We start from the raw sequence: 220 nt of genomic DNA, 5'->3' as shown, positions 1-220 counted from the left end.
GAGTGGGACCATTTAATAACGAAAAAAAAGTAATGTGTAAAAATTTAACCTAAATGATGCAAGGATCCTTAGAAATAGCAACACACACACACACCTAGGCAATCTCTGCACAACCCTGTTTTTACATTACATTTTACATCAGCGCTTGCAGACAGCCTCAATAGCACCACACCCTTAACACGGTAGAAGTTCGTTCTGAGTACAGAGGCCAGTGCGTTAT

Source organism: Penaeus monodon, chromosome 30 (genome assembly GCF_015228065.2).
Source record: "Penaeus monodon isolate SGIC_2016 chromosome 30, NSTDA_Pmon_1, whole genome shotgun sequence".
Classification (NCBI taxonomy): domain Eukaryota; kingdom Metazoa; phylum Arthropoda; class Malacostraca; order Decapoda; family Penaeidae; genus Penaeus; species Penaeus monodon.
Note: the sequence above shows the minus strand (reverse complement) of the source record.